The sequence below is a fragment of the Canis lupus genome, chromosome 31, assembly GCF_048164855.1.
Source record: "Canis lupus baileyi chromosome 31, mCanLup2.hap1, whole genome shotgun sequence".
Taxonomy (NCBI): Eukaryota; Metazoa; Chordata; class Mammalia; order Carnivora; family Canidae; genus Canis; species Canis lupus.
Genome location: NC_132868.1, coordinates 16,914,464 through 16,937,062, shown reverse-complemented (window position 1 = coordinate 16,937,062; position 22,599 = coordinate 16,914,464). Strand labels below are relative to the sequence as shown.

Here is a 22,599-nt window from a genome sequence, read left to right as displayed (position 1 = left end):
GGGGTGGGGGAGGGGGTGGCCCAAGATGGCAGCATAGGAAGACATACCAGATCTACAACCACATATGAAATAATTCCCGCTGAGAAAGAACCAAAAACTAGCTGAACAATTTCCTCTACAACAAGGAATAAAAGGACCACATCACGATGGGTAAGAGGCTGAGATTAGGTCTTGCCGGAAATCCCACCCCTCCCCTGGCATAGTGACATACAATAGAGAGTGATCTCATGGGCTGAAGCATCTCACTGAGAATCAAGGGAGTTTGTGACCCATCCTGAACACCTCAACCATTGGGACTTGCATCAGAAAGATGAGGCCCCCAAAGCATCTGGCTTTGGAAACCAATGGAGCTTACATCCAGGGGATTGTGAAGATCTAAGTACTACTTTCAAGGGACTTGCACATGGACTCACTTGTCCTGGCAAACAGTGCAAAGGCAGTAGTTTGAGAGGTGACTAGATTATATATGAAAGTGATTCAGTTGCTAATCTTAAAATAGTTGCCAGAAAGGCAGGGGTTAGGTGGGATTTTCCTAGGGGATGGAGGTGCTGGAGAGCATCATTTTTTTCTCTCCCTCTACTTTGCTAGTAAAGACATGAGGATTTGCCACACACCTGATGCTCTTCTCCAGCATCACAAAACTGTGGGTGTGCCCTACCGCCAGTGCTGTTTCCTGGCCTTGCTAAAGCCACACATGTGTCCCACCCCTAAAACTCTTCTCCTGCCTTTGCCATGCAAAAGGGAACAAAAAAGAAGCTGAGGTAACTTCATTTATATCAGACAAAATAGATTTTATAACAAAGACTGTGATAAAAGACACAGAAGGACATTACATAATGACAAATGGGCTAACCCAACAAGAGGATATTAATAATTGTAAGTATTTACATATCCAATATAGGAACACCTAAATATATACAGAAAATATTAGCTGACCTAAGGGAGAAATTGAAACCAATACAATCATAGTAGGGGACTTTAATACCCCACTTATATCAATGGAAGAAAGTCTAGACAGAAAATCAACAAGGAAACATCAGTCTTAAATAACACATTAGAGTAGATGTGCTTAATAGGTATATACAGAACATTCATTCCATTCCAAAACACAGAATACACAGTCTTCTCAAGTTCTCATAGAACATTCCAAGGACAAATCACATGTTAGACCACAAAAGAAATCTCAATAAATTTAAGAAGATTGAAATCATATTAGGTACTTTTCTGACCACAATGGTATGAAACTAAAAAAAAAATGATAAGATGAAAACTAGAAAAACCACAAATAAGTGGAAGATTAAGTATAGATTAAACAACATGCTACTGAACAACCAATGGGACAATACAGAAATCAAAGGGGAAATTTAAAAAATATTTAAGATAAATTAAATGGCAATACAACTCCAAATCTGTGGGATGCAGGAAAAGCATTCCTAAGAGGGAAGTACATAGCCATACAGGCCTATCTTAACAAAGAAGAAAAACCTCAAATAAAGTAATCTAACTTTATACCTAAAGGAACTAGGAAAAGAAAAACACATGAAGTCTAAAGTTAGTAGAAGGAAGGAAATAGAGTGCATCAGAGTGGAAGTAGACTGAAAAAATCAATAGAAAGAAAATTGAAACTAAACCTGATTCTTTGAAAGGAAAAACAAAATTAATAAGCCATTAGCTAAATTCTCTAAGAAAAAAAAGAGAGATGGTTCAATAAATAAAATCAGAAATGAAAAAGAAGTTACAATTGAAACCACAGAAATACAAAAGATCATAAGAGACTACTGTGATCAACAAACTGGAGACATAGAAAAAATGGATAAATTCCTAAACAATCATCCAAGACAGAATCATGAAGAAGTAGAAAATCTGAATAGACCTATTACAAGTAAGGAGATCGAATCAGTAATCAGAAACTTCCCCCAAACCTGAAGTCCAGGATCAGATGGCTTCACTGCTGAATTCTACCAAGCAAAGATATTGAATGGGAGATGCTTTTACCAATGACATGTCACATAAAGGGTTAGTATCCAAAATATATAAGGAATTTATAAAACTCAACCCCCAAAAAACACCCAATTAAAAATGGGCAGAAGACATAAATAGACATTTCTCTAAAAAAAAATCTATATTGCCAACAGACACATGAAAAGATGCTCAACATCAAGCATCATCAGACAGATGCCAATCAAAACCATAATGAGATAGCACCTTATACCTCTCAGAATGCCTAAAATAAAGACACAAGAAAAACGGGTGTTGGCAAGGGTGTGGAGGAAAAGGAATATTTGTGCACTGTTGGTGGGAATGCAAACTGGTGCAGCCAATATGGAAAATAATGTGGAGTTTCCTCAAAAAGTTAAAAATAGAACTATCATAAAATCCAGCAATCCCACCACTGGGTATTTACCCAAAGAATATAAACACACCAATTCAAACGGATACATGCACCCCTATGTTAAACAGAATTGTTTACAATAGCTAAATTTTGGAAGCAACCCAAGTGTCCATCATTGATGAATGGATACAGAAGATGTGATATATACATATTATTCATTCCTAAAAAAAAACTGAAATCTTGCCATTTGCAACAACATGAATGGGGCTAGAGTATAATGCTAAGTGAAATAAGAGAAAGATAAATACCATATGATTTCACTTATATGTGGAGTTTAAGAAACAAAACAAATGAGCAAAGGGCAAAAAGAGAGAGAGAGAGAGAGACAAACCAAGAAATAGACTCTAAATTATAGAGAACAAACTTATGGTTACCAGAGGGGAGGGGTTTGGGGAAGGGGTCAGTTAAATAGGTGATGGGGATTCAGGAGTACACTAGATGATAAGCACCAAGTGATGTATGGATAATCATTATATTGTACAACTGAAACTAATAAAACATTGTATGTTAACTAGAATTAAAATAAAAACTTTTAAAAAATAAAATAAAGGCCACATATGATAAACTCACAACAAACATAATGCTCAATGGTGAAAAGCTAAACTATTTTCCATAAGATTAGGAACAAGACAAGGATGCCCACTCTTACTGCTTTCATTCAACATAGTATTGGCAGTCTTAGCCATGACAATTAAGCAAGAAAAAGAAATATATGCCATCTAAATGGCATCTAAATAAAATGCCTTCTAAATAAAATTATCACTATTTTTAGATGACATGATTCTACATAGAAAAAAAAAACTCTAAGGACTCTTCCAAAAAACTCTTAGATATAATATATGAATTCACTAAATTTATAGGCTATAAAACCAATATAGGGAAATTGGTTGCATTTCTATACAATAATGATGAACTAGTAGAAAGAGAAATTAAGAAAACAATCCCATTTGCAGTGGCATCAAAAAGAGTAAAATATCTAGAAATAAATTAAGTCAAGTAAAATATCTGTACACCGAAAACTGTAGAACATTGGTGAAAGGAATGGAAGAAGGCACAAATAAATGGAAAGATATTTCATGTTCCTGGATTGGAAGAATTAATATTGTTAAAATGTCCATATTCCCCAAAGTAATTCATAGATTCAATCTAACCCCTATAAAAATTCCAGTGGTATTTTTTGGAGAATTAGAACAAAAAATTTTAAAATATGCATGGAACCACCAAAAAGGCCCGAAGAGCCAGAACAATCTTGAGAAAAAACAAAGCTGGAGGTCTCATGCTCCCTGATTTGAAATACACATAGACACATAGACCAACAGAACAAAGAGCCCAGATATAAACCCATGCATATATGATCAATTAATTTATGATGAAGGAGAGATGAATATACAATGAGGAAAGTACAATTGCTCTTCCATAAATGGTGTTGGGAAAACTGGGCAGCCACATGTAAAAGAATAGAACTAAATCACTCTTTTTTAAAGGTCCCCAAAATTAATATTCATAAATTAACATACATAACAGTGGGAATTTGAGAGTCACAAACTGCCAAATAGAATTAGGAGCTGCATGGGCACAATGTATGCTTATGTTACCAAAAATGTACAAATTTCACTTGAGTACTCACCATGATAATATATAAACACCTAAGACAGCTATTTGGTCCCAGGTCAGCCTAAGGAGATGCTGAGACCTCCCAGCTATATAAAGAACTCATGCAACTCAATGGCAAACAAATAAAAATGACTAAAAAATGGGCAGAGGATCTGAATAGACATTTTTCCAAAGAAGACATACAGATGGCCAACAGGCATAGGAAAGGTATTTCATATCATTAATCATCAGGGAAATGCAAATCAATACCACAATGAGGTATCACCTCACATCTGTCAGAATGGCTATTATTAAAAAGATAAGAACTAAGTTGGAGAGGTTGTGGAAAAAAGGGAACCTTCATATATTGTTAATGGGAATGTGAATTGATGCAGCTACTATGTAAAATAGTATTAAGGTTTCTCAAATAACTAAAACGAGAAATACTATGTGATCCAGGTATTTCACTTCTGGGTATTTATCTGAAGAAAACAAAAAGGTATTTTAAAAAAATATATGCACCTCTATGTTCATTTCAGTATTATTTACAATAGTCAAGATATGGAAATAACCTATATGCCCATTAGTGGATAAACGGAAAAGATACAGTATATATACACAATAGGATATTACTCAGCCATAAAGAAAAAAAGTCTTGCCTTTGGTGACAACATGGATAGATCTTAAGGGTACTATGCTAAGTGAAATAAGTCAGAATGAAAGACAAATACTGTATGATTTCACTTAATGTGAACTCTAAAAACAAATGAGCAAACAAAATAAAACTCATTGATATGGAGAAGGGATTGGTGGTTTTTCAGAGGGGAAGGGTGTTGGGAGGTGCAAAAAGGGTGAATGGGGGTCAATTTTATGGCAACAAATGTCAATCAGCCCCATTGTGATGCTCACTTTGTAGCACATGCAAATATTGAATTATTACGTGGTACACTTGAAACTAATATAATGTCATATGCCAATATTACCTCAATTTTTTTAAAAAAAGCAAAGAACAGACTTTTTCAAATCATGGTTCCAACACCTAATAGTTGTATGATCTTGTAAAAATTACTGAATCTCTCTGAACCTGATTTGTAAACTTCTCAACTTATAAATTTTCTAATTATAAGATAGGGATATAATAGCAATGCACAGAGTTATTGAAGATTACATGAAATAGTGTTAGGAAGACTGTTAGGTGAGTATTAAGCACATGATAAACACTCAATTCTAGACTATCATCATCATCTTTAGCATTAAACATTTTCTTGACCATGGGAGCATTTTATTCTTCTCTAATTTTCATTCAGCAGACAGAAGAGATTCTCTGATTCCAGAGAAGGACAGGAGAAGATGGGTCTTGGCTGTGATCGCCTTGTCTTTCAGATTCCATTCTAGAATTTTCCAGGGAGGTGCTTTTACATCTCTTGCAGTCGTTTGCTTGGTCTATGAACAATGTGGGTGTCACAAATCACTCGAGATATAGTAGACTGCTTTTAAATATGAGAGAATTTTAAGAATCATCCACCTCTTTCTTTCTATTGTTAAACCGTAAATCAAGGGGCATAAAGATACTGTGGCTTTTAAAAAAAAATGATACTGTAGTAAGGAGGCACCGCTATTTGGGTAAATTTATTAACATTATCTTAGGTTTTGCCGAATAGCAAACAGTTTTTATCTCCAAGGCCAAATGCATCAATTGGTAGCAACTTCCTGCGGAGCTTTTGAGAAGTATTGCAAGGCCTATCAGAACACAGCAAGAAAGAACTCTGTGATCAATTAGTGATGCCTGCCAAGGACATGGGGTTTAGGGGGGATTGGCATACATTTATCTATTTATCAACCTTTTTAAAAGGACAGGTTGATTACAGAAATAAGCAGGTTTCTTGTTTTGGGCTACTATTGCTAAGTGCAGCTGTCTTCACTAGATTAAAGTTTATCTGTCTGAGGTCTAAAATCACCTCAGGCCTATTTTATTTAGACTTAAATCCCATGAGCTATTGGCTTCACCAGCTGTAAATGAGTCCAAGGAACGAAATCCTGCACGACTTGGAAGGCAGGGAGACTGTGTTTTACATTTCACAGTCCATTAGTTAGATCAGATGACAACTTTTGAGACGCACAATTTGTACTATTACTTTGCTCCCAAATGAGTTAAGGTAGGAGGAAATAAAAATATAAAAATCTTCCCAAAATGCAATTTCACTGTGTCATTCCCTGTTCAGGAGCCCACGGTGGCTTCCTACTGCAAATAAGCAGCTCTTTTTAACTTTCAATATATTCTTTTTTTTTCTTTTAAAGATATTTATTTATTTATTTATTTATTTATGAGAGACTCAGAGAGAGGCAGAGACATAGGCAGAGGGAGAAGCAGGCTCCCTCTGAAGAGCCTACTGTGGAACTCGATCCTAGGACCCCGGGGTAACGACCTGAGCCAAAGGCAGACACCCAACCACTGAGCTACTCAGGTGCTCCACTTTCAAGATGTTCTGTAATCAAGCTCCACATCCTATGTTTCTAGGCTTTAATTTTACAACTCGTCAACAATAGTTATTTCAGAGTATCCCAAAATCACACAGTGTCCAGTTTATATTTCTTGATAATAGTTCCATATGGGTTGGTTTAATCCTCCCAACCAGATTATTTGCATTTAAGAAATAAAGCTTCATCTTACATGTCTCCTAAACTTCTCAGTGCATTGACTACAGCACAAAGTAGACTAAATAGTAAGATCCATAAGGATGGGGCATTCTTAACAGTTATGGGCCTCAATAAATATTTGTTGATCTTATTTCTCAATTGCAGTATTTCAATAAGTGTTTGATTGGTTCTCTGATTGAAAGGAGAAATCAAAGTAATGTATTACTATTATTTTCTGTTTAGAAATTCATTGCAGTGGGAATTCTATCTGATGTGTATAAAGGAAGTAACACGATGTTGTCTACAACAGGGTTTGATTGACATTGAGATAAAAATACATCATTCTTCTAATAGCTTCCCTGAGGCGGCTTTCTGAGAGAGACCCGACTATCTGACTCTAATTTCTGAAGGGTGATTTATGGTATATTATGTGTAGCTAGTAAGAACAGGGCAACTCTAGGTGGATTATCTCTGGATATATTTTATAGCTATAAATTATGATTAAAAATCACAAATGTAAAATTCCAAATCCTTAATATGTTAAGAGATTTGACTCATAAAGACTTTCCCTAATACAAAAGTCATATTACCTCAAAACTTTGCAAAATAATAAAACTATTATTAAGAACCTAGATTCTTTTTTAAAAAAGATTTTATTTATTTATTCATGAAAGACACAGAGAAAGAGAGAGAGTGAGAGAGAGAGAGGCAGAGACACAACATAGGCAGAGGGGGAAGCAAGGCAGGAGCCCAAAGTGGGACTTGATCCCGGGTCTCCAGGATCACACCCCTGGGCTGATGGCAGCACTAAACCGCTGAGCCACCCAGGCTGACAAAAAAAAAAAAATAAATAAAAATACCCCTAGATTCTTCTACAAGCTTTTCAACTATGGATTAAAATTGTATTAGAGTCATTTACAACCCAGATGCTTAATTATTATTGTCTTTTGTTCCAACAAAAATTACGAATGACTTAAAGGAGAAAAACAGAGAGGTAGACTACGGAAGAAACTAGAGTAATACTGGTTTTCTTAGCAAAACAAGTTTCTACAGGAACTGTTAAATATAAAAGAAAACAACTTTGTTTGGCAACAATAGGCAGGTGTGGACATATAATTTTATGATATTCTTGATGATTGTGGGGAAAATGTACTCTTACTACTACATTTAAGTCACAGAAGTAGTGAAACGATCTGAATTCTGGAAATGTGAAAGTATATGCCTGACTTTCTCTCTCTTACTCTCTGTCCTGTCCTGTTTCCTCACCGTTCCTGAATTCCTCTGATCGTGATAGTTCTATGTCCTTATTCGAAACAACAGCTTTACAACAGAATTCCAATACGGAATTAACGTCTGGCATACCAGTGCACAGATACCTTTTTTTAATGAAATAAAGTTTGGTTGTTTGGGGCCCCACTCCAGTAGGCTAATAGCTGAATACTAGAATAAGAGATCAGTATTCCCAAGTAGAAGGAACATTATGGCTCTGGTCTTACTCAATTACTTGATGCCACCCAATGTACAGGTCTCTTACTTCCCTTCCATGCCTTTGCACATTATGCCTTATTGCTTGAAACACTCTTCCCTGCTTCTCTCATCTTGGTAACTTCTATTTGTCCGTTAGGCCTGATTAGCCCCATGCACCCCAGCACACACCCTCATTTGGCTAGGTCAGGGATCCTTTGTCCCTCAGTGTTCTCACAGCACTGTGGACTTGCTCTGTCATAGCAGGGGAAGCCTGCAGTCACTTTACTGATTTTCTCCAATTTGCAACTTGAGGACAAGGAAGTATTTTAATTTATATTCAATGCCACCACCTAGGCCAGGGTATGTGGCAACGAGTAGAAACTCTCTGGGTATTGGTTTAATGAAAAAGTAAGTCAATAAAACTTTATTCAAGGTTCTTAAAAATTACTGAATAAATAAATGCACTTTTATCATCAGATTATTAACTCTTCAAGGGTCAGAACTATCTAATTTATGTATCTTCAATGCCTGTGTCAAGGTTTTGCATATTGAGGTGTTGAAGGAAATACTTGCCCCAGAGATTGAATCGTTACTTTCAGGTATAATTAATAACTATAATAAGGTCCCTGAAATTTCCTTATTAGTGAAAGTTAGGGTAGAGGGAAGTTAACTTATCTCAAGAGAAGATATTGGTCTATAATTTTTCTAGAAATTATTAGTCAATCCTTCCAGAGCAAGGTTTTCAAAACTTATCTGATAGTGAGAATCATCTGAGGGACATTCCCTAAAAATCTAGCTCTCCCGTTCCCACTCCAGACATACTGTAGCATTAGAATCTCTAGGAGCGGGGATTTTACATTTTTCTCAGGTGACTTTTTTATGATTTGGGGAGGTGTGAGATACAAGTCATGGCACTTGAGAGGAGTTTTACCTAAGCACTTTGATAGCCACATTTTATGTTCAAAATTATGAATTCGCTTCTTCCTCAGATTACACAAAGTACATTCTAGTTTACTGCATCAGATTGATTCTAAATACTGAAAAATTCTAAATTAATAAAGGTCCATAAGAATGAGGATTCTTTTCTGAGCCAAATTTTCTGATTTGAACCCAGAAGCCTGGGTTCAAATTATATTAAGCATGAGCTCAAAAAGATACAGTGCAATTTAAAAAGCATCTCCTCCTACTTTTAGTCCCAACCCTTTATAAATGATCACAAATTAAATGATGGTCCTTCTCAGTGACAAATGATTCTATGTGTGTCACCTGGAACCACAAAAGTCTCTCTCACTCCTTTTGCAGTCAGCTGTAGAGAGCAGAGAGCGGTTTTATACACCACTTTGCTGTCATGTGTGACTTTCTGAACTCCACAGGCATATATTTATCTGGTTGGTGTTATGTTAACAAATTAAAACGAAAACAAAGCATAACATAACCAAGCTAGCACTTGCGTGTCAATCTCCCATCTCCAAGATTTCTCTTTAGAAATCACTTTGAGGACTTTGGGGTCAAGGAGAAAAGTGAGAATGGTCCCTGTCCCAAAGATTTGACCATTCCCACAAAGTGATCACATTCACAGGTGAGTCTTTTAACCTTCTCCCTTTTTCACCAAGCATGTGTGCATGTGTCTAACAGCTCTTCCTGCACCCCTGTAAAGCAAATTACGAGGAACAAAGGACGTTAGCCTTCCGGGGCTGAGGAGCAAGGTAACCTGCAGAAACACACAAGAGACACAGAACAAACAAGGAAGAACTAACTGACTAATGAACAGGACAGGAAACCAATCCAGAAAAACAAACAGGTGGAGAAAGCAACTGGTGATCAAACAAAGGAGCAGAGTGACTCTGCGGACCTAGGAGTCTGGTGCTCACCTGGGGCCCACCTGCTGAACAGGTGAAGGGAAATGGCTGGGCTGAAACCTTTTGTGAGGCCCAGCTCCCTCTCCTCCACACCCTGAAAGAGGAAGGGTGGTGGAGCAACCAGGAGAGCTGCATTTGTGGCTCTGTGCTCTTTTCCCTGATGGAAGACTCATACTTTATTATGAAGAACCAATGACAGGGCAGTAGCTACAGTAAGCAATTAGACTGAATGGATGAAAACATGTCAGAGCTACGTGCACCTGAATTACAGGAAAGCTTCTGCTGGCTGTGTAAAGAGGTTCAACCATAGTCATATTAGAGGTGAGGGTGACATTCAGGATGATTATAAATAAGTACTTGAGATTTGCAACACAAAAATCTTTTCTTTGGGGACCTCCAATATAAGTGGACACACACATATTAAAATACAACTAGCAATTATTTATTAAACATTTACTCTGACAAGGTATTGTTCTGACCCATACTCTATAGTGTACATATTAAACATATTTTATGAAGGACAGTCCACCTGATGGTGGTGCTGCATGTATAAAGGTGCCCAAGAAGTCTGATAGTATTATTATCACTCAATGCTCACTTGAAGACTATTTGGGGTGGAGTAGAGGTGTGGGTGGGGAATTGTTGGAGAATATTCAGAAAGATTGATTCTTTTAAAAAAGGTACACAATGGATTTGCCATTTCTAACTCATTTCATAGTGTAAATAGCCAAATTCTATTTTCTTAGTGAAATTATATTTGTCCTGCTTGAAAACCTTCTTGCAAATTTTCTGAAGGAAAAATCTTTGAAAGTAAGTTAGAATTGTTTTAGTATCTGTTAACTTTAGATTGATTAGGGAAAGAAATAGTTCTCAGTGGCTATCGAGACAGAAGAAAGGTTGATGCCACATACTTAGGCTGTGTAATCTTACGTATTTCCAAAAGGTAAGGTGCAAATTTGGCTCTGCGATGGCTAGCAGCTGATGAAAAGAAGGAAACCCTGATAGTTACAAGAACCAGTATATACATGAAAGCAAAGCAAACCAACTTCTTAAAGAACAGAAATATGAATGTTGAGACTTGAGAGAAATGTCTGCAGTAGCTGCTCTTCGAGAGGATTTTGAGCAAGAGGAGAGAAAAAAAATCTCTGCACAATGTCCTTATGACAAATATACTTTGCCTCATTTCTTTATTTTTAATTTAAGCTATCTTGCTGAATGGTATGCACTATTATAAGAACTTAAATCTTTTCAGAACAGGTTGGGATACATGGAGAGATAACCTGTTTGATTTAGAATATGGACAACCTTTTGGTTTGATTTTGAACATGGACAACATGGCCTTTTAGAGGCCAATTCTTAGTTTCCTAAGTGTCTGTTCAGTATCACTGTATTACTTTTCCAAGAAAAACTTTGAGAACACCTTCTTCACTCTACAAATAAAAGTCCTTTTGGATTACTGTAGCAGAGAAATAAAAAGCTCTGGCTTTCTTAACCCCGAGAGTTTTGGGCCCTCCCTGTGGATGTTCAAAAAAAGAAGCTAAGTCCATCTCTCTCCATTCATGTTGACCTTTAAACAGAACACACCATAGAGAATAGCATGGCACTTGAGTTTATTAAAAAATATATTTTCCCCTTCCCTTTAGACATCTGCTATTTTCTCCAACCTGCCCTCTGCATCTTTGCCTGAATTAGTGCTGACTCTAGAATGCTTTTCCTTTCCCACCTCTGTGTCTTGTCTGTTTAGAGAAATCATACTATCTTTTTTCTAGGTCAGTCCAAATGCCTCTTCTTCCATGATGTCTTGCCCACTTACTCAAATGTGGTCGCTCTGGCTCAAATCTCCCAGAGTCCCTCAATTAACATAAAGGACATGTTCTGCATTATGTTGTTGTAGATGACTATGGATAAGCTTTATTTTCTCAAGCTAAAAGTTCCCTGAACTATTATTTTTATCTATGGGTCTGTAATTCTTTCAAAATAAAAAGTTAGTTCAAAAAAAGAATTCCCAGAGGATATTCATCTGTACACAGCCTTATCCTAAAGGTCTATCTAGAACAATGACTGAAGCTAAATGATGGGCCCTTGGCGAAGACTGTGGAGGAAATTCCCGTGAATGAACTTTGAAACAGTACATGTGCATGGGATCTAAACTTAGAAAAACTGGGTTTGGCTCTTATCTTTCCTTCCTACTTGGGAAAATCTGAGACAAATGGCTTCATCTTTCTAAGCCTCAATTTTTTATCTGTCAACTGGGAATGATAATAACTCACTTCACTGGATTATTGTGAGGATCAAATGAGATGATGAATGTGCTAGTATTTCATTAGCTATAAGCACTGTGGCAGCATTAGTTATTATGATTGGTGCTGAAGCAACTGTACATACACAACCACCAGTGTCACTCTGTGTGCCAGTTGGTCATAGACAGTTTTAGCTTGACACCCCATCTATCTCCTTGTTCTACTGTATGATATTCTGGAAGCCTCTTTATTTTTCCATCCTTTCCAACTGTCCTCCAAGTGATCTATTCTATTCTTGTAAGTAAGACTTAGGGAGAAATAGTTAGAACAATAGAAAACTTGGAACACCTTATAAAGCCGTGCTTTGCAGTATTCATAACATGCCCATATGTTCATAAACAAAAAAAAATTCTAATTCAGTGTATGTTCTGAATATTATGATTCTTGTATGAAATGTTTGTGTGAAGAAAGTCTCTGACTTAGAAACACCAACTCGTAAAGTCTATTTTAAATCAGGGTCCTAAAAGAAAAACTTCAGCTGTATACCACTGCAAATGCAGACATGGTCTAGAAGGTTGGCAGGACACGCCTTTGGACGTCTCTTATTAAGAGAGAGTGAGGGACTTCATGAGGAGAAACTTCACCAGCCAAGGGAGTAGACTTTACAGACTAGACCCAACAGCCATGGCATATCATTCCATGTCTGATTCAGATAGTTATCTGGCGGTGGCCTCATACTGACACTTCAAAATAGCTAAATTACCATAGAAATAATGCTAAGAAATACACGTCAGAACTGCTTTGTGAGCCCACTAACAGACTGTAAAGGAGGGGTGAGGAAGGTTGGTGTATTTTCCTCTATAGTTCAGAGACTACTAAAAGCAAAAGTAAAGCATTAGGAGTTTTGCTATACATCAGAAGGAACTGATGGCTTCCCTGTGTGACCTGGGACCCCTGTGGCCAATGTTAGAAACAGAAGAGAACTACAGTGCAGAGGAGTTGACCTGGTGCCCTGGGACATGGCCAGTCACCTCTGAAACCACATGAGGCAGACAGCCTGTGGTGACTAAGGGATCTGTATTCTAGAGCCCACAGGAGACACATGACAAAGACACCCTGAATTTGAGAAAGAGTGGAGTTACCACTATTCTGTGGGAAGAACCCGAGCCTGACAAGTGCTTTGTGTTTTTATTAATATACCACTTTGAAACCCTTCCCTGGTGCTTAAGGAACCATGGGTTATTCCTACATAACCGATCTCACTGGCTAACTTCTTTTCATGATCCAACTTCAACCGAGCACCCTTGCATCACAATCGTCATGAATTCCTGCTAGCCCAAACCCATCACATTTCACTCCCTTTCCTTTATCTGTAGTTTTGATTACCGTTCTATCCTCCTGGTTGTGCCAGGAAAGGAGGTGGAAAGACCTGAGAAGAAGTATCTGTTTGTCCTGACGTAAGTCGAGGAATTCCCTTTTCCTGTGGAAACAAAGTTGTTCATAGTGCGGCTTCCAAAGAACTCTGAGAATTGTAGACAAGCCACAGTCTACACTAAGCAATTTTGTTGTCATCTAACCTTTAATACTGATTTTATCATTGTCATGAGACCATGCCATTTGTATTCCAACTAACCAATTTCTTCAGCAATATCTGCCAGACTGAGAGATTTTTGTGGCGAAGAACTTGACTCACTTATTTTACACTTCCCAAGAGGTACTCACTTCATGTTGGTTGAATTAACCCATATGATTTAGGGATCATTGATTTTTGCCCATATAGCCATGAGGCTTTTTCTCAGCCTCAGTGTTTTGATAGTTTGCTTTTTCCTAATTCAAGTGGCATTTACTGTTAAGTACATGGTTCACACCACTAAATTCTCTCATATATTGTCTATCACTCTTCAATATAATAAGATATGAAAATAATTGACATGTTTTCCCTTAATTTGGTTAAGTGCTATACTCAGTGGCATTTTTATTCCATCTCCACTGAGCTCAATAGTTAGATATGATTTCTTTTGTGCTAAAAATAACAACGATAGTATTTGGAAGAAATAAGAATGGACTAGTTGATAAATTATTTATAGCAATTTCCAGCAGCCTGCCAATCTGTTTTGTAATGTAGTTGAATCTTAATTTTTAATGAGGGAACCTATGAAAATCTGCTGGGGTGAAAACCATGACCTCTAAATGATAGCACAAGAGCCCCCATCATGTAGCCAGGTGGCACCCACCCGTTCCCATCACCTCACTAGGGCTTCACCTCAAACTGACCTTACCTGGTCAAAGCAGAGGGGAGTTGGTTGGTACAAAACCTGACTAAGACAGGAAAGGTGGAGTGAGGGAGAAGCCCAGCTCTGAAAGGGGACAAAACAAACCACCTTGGGGGACTATTGTGTGCCATTTCAAAAGTCTGTTTTGACTAATGCTCTGTGCTATTCAACCTTACATCCTTAATCTGTTGTGTCTGTTTCAAGTAAAAAAAAAAAAAGATAATAAGTGGGGGGAAATTAAGGACAATGAAAGAGTATTAGTGAACACAAATAGATGAGAGATGAAAGCAGCCCTTTGGAGGGAATGCCACTGCAGCTCTGATGATACATCTGAATGTGAATCGGTCTATCTCATTTTTACCACTGTGCTTCAGCAAAAAGGCATTTGATTTTATTACCTGATTAAATTCCTCAGTTTGTTGATGGACCTTTTGCTCTTCAAAGAAATTCAACAGACCTATTCATTCTGAGTTATTAAATATTAAATATTGGAACCTATATGATCTTGGAGATCATTTGCTCTGCAGTAAGCATTTGGGGAAACTGAGGCTCACGAATGTTAAAGGGGTTGCCCAAGTCACACAGCAACTAATGAAAAAGCTCATATATAGTTCATGTCCTTCGAATTCCTGCTTCATCTTTTTTGCTACAATTTCTGTTCTATGTCCTGCTGTCTGTACCAGAGACTGAAGCACAATGTTTTTCTTAATAAATGCCTAACTTAAAACCATGCTCTTCCTCCATATCCCTTTGTTTTAATCCCTAGTAAGTGCCTTTCTTCAACAAACACTAGGAAGTCACTATATGGAAAAGAGTCATACTGTCTTTGACCATGGGGTTTTCTGAATTTAAAATAGCAGAATGCAGTGAAACAGTGATAATATATTTGAGGAATGAGAGCAAATGAGCTGATGAAGAGAACAGAAGGCTAACCTGCATTGGTCCCACTCTGAGGGAAGCAAGGGAGACTTCCTTTAAAAATGGAGAAGAGAAAAGTTGTGATGTTTGTGCAAAACTTCAAATCATGTAACCAGACAATACAGAGTTGAATTTAACCAACAAGAACGCTATGAGTCACTGGGGTGGTGGAAGGTGAAACTCCGTTTGATACTCATAATTAGAAAATTATGAACCGAAATTGCTTGTGTAAAATAAACTTTTTGTTGTGTCGCAACATGTTGAAAAGGCAAGTAGAGATGGCTTGAAAATTCTTAATGGTTGAAATCCCTGCAGCATTTGCAGAGAGCTCTGTGGATTGAAATCTAAATCTATCACCCTATCTCTGTTCATGACTTGTTACTGTGCAGCAGAGAATGATCTAGGCTAAGGAATACTGACTATGTTGATAATATAAATTTTTTATATAAATTTAAATATAAATTGATAATATAAACTGATTTTCAGACATTACTGTAGCCCCACTGGCTCTCTACTTTGCCATATGCTGACTTAATCTTGGAGGAATATAGTGAAGAAATAAAAGGGTCTATTTTCCATGAATTCAAACAAAATGGAAATAAAAAAAACTGAATTGCTATTACTCATAAAAAATAACTTTTGTCTTTTTATTATGAAGATTGTAAAACATATAGCAAACTAGGAGAGAACTGTGTAATATACATCTGTTCAGCCATCACTTAGATCTACTACTTTTTAACATTTTTTGCCATATTTGCTTCATACACCTTGTTTCTGCTGAAGTCTTTCAAAGTAACTTACAGATATGACATTTTACCTCTAAATGCTTCTGTAATATGCCTCTAAAAATAAGAATACTGAGGGGGGCACTTGACGGGAGGAGCACTGGGTGTTATTCTGTATGTTGGCAAATTGAACACCAATAAAAAATAAATTTATTATAAAAAAATAAGAATATTTTTGATATAACTACAATACCAGTATCACAACTAATACAATTAAATATTTACTTATTGACTAAAACCAAATTCATATTCAATATACCCAATGTATAATTTATAGCTGGATTTGTTTAAACCAGGATCCAGTTAAGACCACACATTACACTTGGCTGTTGTGACTCTTAAATTTATTATGACCCAAACCAATACCACCCGTCCACTCCCCGCACCAACATACAGCTTTTTTACATGGCACATTTTTTACATAACTAAAGGCCAGTTGTCCTGTAGTAGTAGGTCATATTGTTTTTTTGATGATGGTTTAACTTTTTCTTCTATTCCTTGTTTACTGTAAACTGGAAGTTTTTTGTTTTTTTTTTTTTTTTCAAGATGTATTTGTTTATTTTAGAATGAAAGAAATTGAGAGAGAGCTTGCAGGGGGAGGGACAGAGGGAAAGAATCTCAAGCAGATTCCCCGCTGAGCACAGAGCCTGAGGCAGGGCTCACTTGTGACCCTGAGATCATGACCTAAGGTGAAATCAAGAGTGAGACACTTAACCATCTGAGCCACCTAGGTGCCCAACTAGAAGTTTTGCCTAAAGTTCTGATTAGACTCAAGTTACATTTTTTTGGCAAGACTATTTCATAGAAACCTAACATTTCCACTCATGCGTCCATATGCAAGAAAAATAAAAGCACATGGCCACACATACAAAAAGTCTTGTTATAAGAATGTTCATAATGGCTTTACTTACAATGACGTCATATTGGAAACAACTGAAGTATCTGTCAAGAGAAGAGTGGATAAACAAAATGCAAAATATTCATCCAGTGGAATACTACTTGGCGTTAAAAAGGAACTAACTAGTGTTGCATACATCAAATGGGATAGATTTTTAAAGTGTTGTATTGAGAGAAAGAAGCAATCCACAAGAAAGTACACATTATATGATCCTATTTATTTGAAGTTCAAGGACCAGCAAAACTAATCCATGATGCTAGGAATCAAAACAATGTTTGATTTTGGGCACAGGGAAAATTGATTAACTGCTAAAGAGCATGAGGTAACTTTCTGGGGTGATGGAAAAGTTCTATATCTTGATTTGAGTGTACATATTTTTCAAAACTCATGCAGCTATCTTGAGTTTTATGATATATAAACAATACCCCAATAAAGAGAGGAAATAGGTAACTCTATGTTCTTCCTATTACATTTCTCAGAAGGCACATTGTTACCCTCTTATTAATGACACTAAGACGGATCACTAGAAAACATAAACATTTTGAGGCTACACTTGTTAATTCAAAACAAAAAACAACAACAAAAAAAAACCCGAGAGCATGGTAAAAATTCCCAGATCAGAGACATCTTTTGTAGACAGTATGATCTTTCTCCTCAAAGTTAAACCAAGACCTCTGAGGATAAAAAGTTGATTTGCTCTTGTGAGAAAGAAGGGCAGTGTGGTAGCAGGAGACAAATTGGAAAGAAAATCCTAAATAAAAGTGAGGAGTGAGGAGATGTTGATCCCCAAAAATGAGCAATTTTGGAAAGAATGAGAAAAAATTTCCCAGGGATCCTCCCACCCATAAAATCATGAAAGTCAAGCGCCCTTTTAGGCCAAAGAAGGACGGGGAGCCAAGTGGATGCAAATCTATTGTGAGAAGCAGCACTTCCCTGTTCGGCCCCAGCAGGGAGCTTTTGCAGTGCAGCACCCCCTACACGGTGCCCAACCACACCTGTCACACCAGGATTTGTGGGCAGGGAAACGAGCCTGAGGAGGGGAGAGCACTGTCCAGTACTGGCAGTTGCATGTCTTCAGAAGAGGCACCTGCAAGTCTTCTGGTTGGATGTGAGAATCTGAAAGCCCACTAATGGACTCTGTTCGCATTAATTCCCAGAGGGATCATTGCTTCACTGACAGCGATTTAATCATGCCATGCAATGAAACAACATCCTGCAAAAAGAACTTTTCACATCACCTTGAGCACTGAGGTTTTTGCATTTGCCTTATTTGGAATGGTGGGTCTCCTTTTGAAAACATTTGAGGCATAGAATCCTAGACTGTAAAAACTGTTTCCAAAGCATGTTTTACTTTATAAAAATGGTTTCCCACAGATTTCTTTAAGTGATCCCCCCTCCCAGGGGGGGTTAGGCTACAGGACTGACAATCAATCCTTCCTTTCTCTCCCAGCCAGCAAGAACGCGGGGCCTGCAGTACCAAGGCATCCCACATTTCCAGGGGCTGAGTGGGATTTAAGTTTTCTTTGTGATATGTCCACTATTTTATGAAATTTTCTTTTTATTAAATATTCCAGTTCCTTAAAGCTGCAATCTTCCAAAAATTCTCTTTCAGGAAAGACATAGAAGAATGATTATTAAAACATTTATTGAATGGAAACATGTTCTATCCTAATGTTAAACTATAAATCGAGTTGAAAGGATATTGTCTCACCAGAAACTATATTACTGGAATATATGATAATTCTCTGTAGTCTCCCATGATTTGAATCATTGAATCTATTTATTTATTCATTTATACCTGGACTCTATCCCTAATGTCTCTGAAGTGGCTTATACATGTGATTCCAAAGGATAAAATAGGGGGACAAATCAAGATAGAAGGCAGATATGGATATGGAAATAAAATCACTTGCTATTGTGTCCTGTTCAGTACCAGAGGCAGGCACAGATTTAGCCCTGAGCTTACTGGGCTCAGGAATAGCAAACTCTACTCAGAAGAAATTCCTCCAGTGCATCCTTGTAAAGAAGGTAAGGTGAAATAAAAAAGACATTTTTCATCTCTACCCCAGACAGTGAGTTTTATTTAATTATTTCTCATGATGACCCTCAGTACATGGCTAAGGCCAAAGTTAAATTTAATGAAATCGATTGTCCAAAGAACTCCTCACCCCAAAAAACAAAGTGTGATCTAAGCATGTAGCTTTATGAACTGGCTTTATTTAGAGAAAGGTATGGGCAATACAGCCTTCAAATTGTCCTCCTTGAATATTGTATTTTATACTTGTGAATTTGTCAAGAGATGAATCAATATATATTTTTATATTATATATATTTATATATTATATATAATACAATATTTCTGACAAGAAGTGAAATGACTGCTCAGCTTTTATTGAGAACTTACTAGGTGCCAGACATTCTAAGCACTTGAAATGTAGCATTTAATTCTCAGGACAATGGTACGAGGCATTCATTCTCATTTTTACAGATGAGATAAAGAGGCCTGGGAGCTAAAGGTCAAACAGCTGCTAAGTATTAGGGAATGAAAACTAGGCAGTCTGATTCCATTGTATTATACTGGTTTCGGGACTCTCACTCTGGTAAGTCACTGGTCTAGGTTAGAGTCTAGAGAAAGAAAGATTTGGCTTATATCTCCCCAAATTCAGAAGTTTGATCAGTTCAAGTGTTTGAATGTGCCTACCCCATCACTGCAAGATGACTTTGTCCATTTTTTAACAGTCTCAAAAATAGAACAGGTCCAGATAAATATGCATAAGAAAAAGATAGTCACCCACATTTTACAGCTCTTTAGGGTATAGGAAAATATTTCCTCCCTAATTAGAAGAGTGTCCCCAGATCTGTCATCCAGTCTGATATGTTTTATTGCATTTTAGGTTAACTTAAAAGTGCAGTTAGTAGCCTAATATATGAACTAAACTTGATAAATATTTATATTTATTTTTAGCTCACCAAAAAGCTTTAAAATCCTAAGTCAATGGTTCTCAAACTATATCATCAACATTACCTGAAAACTCATTAGAAATGTAAAATCAGGGGCCTCACCCCACCCCACCACCCCCAGCTACACCTACCGTTTCAGAAGTTCTAGGAGTAGGGCCAGGCAATCTGAGTTTGCACAAGGCCCCAGGGTGATTCTGATATATCCTAAAGTTTGACAACTGCTGCTCTAAACCACTGTGTCCTAAAGAGCTGAGGCAGGACTTAGCAATCTCTCAAGAGGTAATAGTTGGAATTGGAAGGGATCTTGGCAGTGACCTCTCAGGGCATGATTCCCTTTCTTGTAGATGAGTAAATGGAGGCTCAGGGAAGTGGAGTGATTTGCCTGAGACCACACAGCACGTTAATAGATGAAATGGACTTGAACCCAATTTTCCTGACTCCAGTTCTGAGGCTTTTCCTCTAGTGCTTATTTGTCTTCTGATGGTTCAATTTCTTCAGTGACAAGTTTCCTCTCACCTGTGTCTACAGTCTCTCCATGAGCAGAAACTCATTAAAATGGTTGCTGAATTTGTTTCCACGAATCCTTCTCCTCCTGACAGAGGATCCACTTGAGAAGGTGAATGAGCAGGTACTGCCATGGGAAATTCACTCTCTCATGTAATCTTGTACTGCAGTGAACACTCTTTAGAATTCCTGACTCTCAATGTTTTGAGAGCTTGTAAAAGAACTGACAATCCATTCTCTAAAGAACTATAGGATGAACTTTCAAGCCATTAGTTATAAGGGAATACAAAAATCCTAAATGATGCCTTTTATTTATTTTTTTAAAGACTCATTTATTTATTTGAGAGAGAGCATGCTCAGGGGGAGGGGCAGAAGGAGAGGGAGAGAGAGTCTTAGGCAGACCCCTCACTGGGCACAGAGTCCAACTAGAGGCCGGAACTAGGGCTCCATCTGGGGCTCCATTAGGGGCTCCATTTGGGCTTGATCTGTGATCTGGGCCTCAATCTAATGACCCTGAGATCATGACCTGAGTAGAAACCAAGAGTCAGATGCTCAACCAACTATGCCACCCAGCTGTCCCCTAAAGGATGCCTTTTAGGTAGAGTTTCTAGGTTTCTGAATTTTGCCAAAACTTTTAAACATAATAGAAACATGAAAAGATGAGTTAGTTGGGAAGCCCAGGTGGCTCAGCAGTTTAGCGTTGCCTTTGGCCCAGGGCGTGATCCTGGAGACCTGGGATCGAGTCCCACGTCGGGCTCCCTGCATGGTGCCTGCTCTCCCTCTGCCTGTGTCTCTGCCTCTCTCTCTCTCTCTCTTTCTCTCTCTGTTTATCATGAATAAAAAAAATAAAATCTTAAAAAAAAAAGATTAGTTAACTTGCCTGTGCCTCAGCTTCCTTGTCTAAAATAATGATTTATGTAAAGAATGCTATGCAAATTAAGTAAAATTATATATGCAAAATCAGTCTTTTGCATAAGGTAGATGTTGAGAATGGTCAGTTCATTTTTCCTCCTTTTTTCCTGATCCTGTTGGTATTAATATCTGATAGCTGATTAGAAGTATAGTGCATTTATTAATGACTTTTCAAAAACTAGCATAGGAGCAATTCATCTTGTTCCAGAAGAAATTGGTGACTGATGTTTCTTTTTCATTTTTCCCTGTGGTTGTCCTGAGGGATTTCCTCGTTTTATATTAATTGGATGCATATGTCTTAAACTTTCCTTCATCATCTTCCTTCATGGGACAGAGAAAAAAAGATGATAAACCCTACCACAGAAGATCAGATCATCTGATTGGCTTCAAGAGAATGGACACAACGGGACTAATTATATCCTATGATCTTGGGGTACATTGGTAATTTTTAGCCTAATAATTCAGGCCCATGTTGAATTAAAGAAATTTTATCCCATATGATCATCCAATGGCATGTTTTGGCTAAGCATGAGAAAAATACAGGATAAAAATCGTAACTTGAATTGTGTTATGTTTGTCTACAAAGTTCAAGTATGGATTTTTTAAAAAGACTTTATTTATTTATTTGACACACAGAGAGAGAGAGAGACAGCATAAGCAGGGGGAGCAGCAGGCAGAGGGAGAGAGAGAAGCAGACTCCCTGCAGAGCAAGGAGCCCGATGTGAGACTCTATCCAGGACCCTGGGATCATGACCCAAGCCAAAGGCAGGCACTTAACTGACTGAGCCACCCAGTTGCCCAGGGTTTCATGTTTTTTTTGAAAGAATGTAAATTTTAAAACTGTAGAAATTGGATTTTAGACTACTTTGATATGCCAAGCTGTTCTTTTTTTTAAAAGTCTGTCTGTGAATCATCCCTTACCATTTTACTTACCTTCTGGCTTTTTGTTTTGCTGATGTCACAGATAAAATTTTTTCTATAAAACAACACCCAGTGTGTACTTTCTAACCACTGGGGCAGGCTGCCTGACCCGCAAACCCAATTCTTCAGCTATGGTCAGAATTACTTAATATTCACCATTGCAATCTGTGGAATTAGGAGATAATAATAGTATTCACAACAAACTACAGTGGTTTGTGGTAACATATTCTGTTGCCCGC

At 37.4% G+C, this 22,599-nt stretch overlaps 2 long non-coding RNA genes across 2 annotated transcripts in view; both read left to right on the top strand.

The window, feature by feature from the left end:
• The window catches only part of LOC140622410 (uncharacterized), a 64,098-nt gene that overhangs the window by 27,394 nt on the left and 14,105 nt on the right, over positions 1–22,599 (top strand). The window lies entirely within an intron of this gene.
• LOC140622409 (uncharacterized) lies at positions 4–21,977 on the top strand. Its single transcript, XR_012022181.1, has 3 exons — positions 4–150; positions 20,552–20,651; positions 21,774–21,977. It is a non-coding gene; the product is annotated as an uncharacterized lncRNA (long non-coding RNA).